The sequence below is a fragment of the Otolemur garnettii genome, unplaced genomic scaffold (assembly GCF_000181295.1).
Source record: "Otolemur garnettii isolate 467f Iridium unplaced genomic scaffold, OtoGar3 scaffold00002, whole genome shotgun sequence".
Lineage (NCBI taxonomy): Eukaryota > Metazoa > Chordata > Mammalia > Primates > Galagidae > Otolemur > Otolemur garnettii.
Window position 1 is genome coordinate 2,507,113 of NW_003852397.1, and position 1,114 is coordinate 2,508,226.

Consider the following 1,114-nt stretch of genomic DNA (forward strand, 5'->3'; position numbering starts at 1 on the left):
TTGCAGTTTTTGGCCAGGGCTGGGTTTGAACCTGACAGCTCCGGCATACGGGGCCAGTGCCCTACTCCCTTGAGCCACAGGCACCACCTGAAATGAAGATTTTCTTGCATATAATCACAGCACATTTCAAAAGATCTGCGCCCCGCCTGTTCTCTCAATTTTGAAGAGTTCTTTTGTTGTTGTTGTTGTCCCAGATTTATTAAAATATTACAGCACACAGAAGATAGATTCAAACAGTCCCACGTGGTGTTGTGAAATCCATCCCAAGTGGAGGTTGGACAGACTGCCAAAGTCCAAAAGCTTCAGCATTTCCTTAGTGTCAGGATCTACTTCAGTGATCTCCTGCTGCAGGGCTGAGACCTCAGGGACATAGTTGTCTCTCCTCTCTTTCCTCCTCCTGCAGCTTGATGGAGATGCCTCTCACTGGGCCCCTCTGGATCCATCCGTTTCATCAGGTGTGTGACATAGCCCGCTATCTTGTTGCGGAGCTTCTTGCGGGGAATGATGGGGATCTCCTTGCCCAGGCGCTTGTTCATGTGAAAGTCATTGCCCAGACGCATGTAGTACTTCTCTACGATGACCCGGGCTGCCTTCTTCACGGTTTTGGTGTGAATGCCGCCCGTGTTGGCGGGTCCTTGGCAAAAGAGCTGAAGAGTTCTTTAGAAACAGAGATATTCACTCTTCCTCACTGCAGGCTGCAAATGTTTTCTTTCCATCTATCATTTGTCTTTTGACTTTGCTTATTATGTTTCCTGCCATAGTAAAAGAAAAAAGCCAGATTTCAAATATGTTGTAACTGTTTCAGGATTTTGAGATATGGAATCTTCCTTATACCCAGGGTATAAAGAAATTCACTCATTTTTTTCAAGTACTTGTAAGGATTTTTTTATTTTTTATTAAATCATAGCTGCGTACATTAATGCAATCATGGGGTACAATGTGCTGGTTCTATATACCATTTGAAATATTTTCATCAAACTGGTCAACATAGCCTTCATAGCATTTTCTTAGTTATTGTGGTAAGACATTTGTATTCTACACTTAGTAAATTTCCCATGTACCACTTGCAAGAATTTATTTTTGTCTTTTATTTCAGATTCATTTGGATTTTACT

General features: G+C 42.3%; 1 pseudogene; it reads right to left on the reverse strand.

Moving 5' to 3' along the window:
• Positions 1-229: 229 nt before the first annotated feature.
• LOC100950029 overlaps positions 230-1,114 on the reverse strand; it is a 2,940-nt pseudogene continuing 2,055 nt past the window's right edge.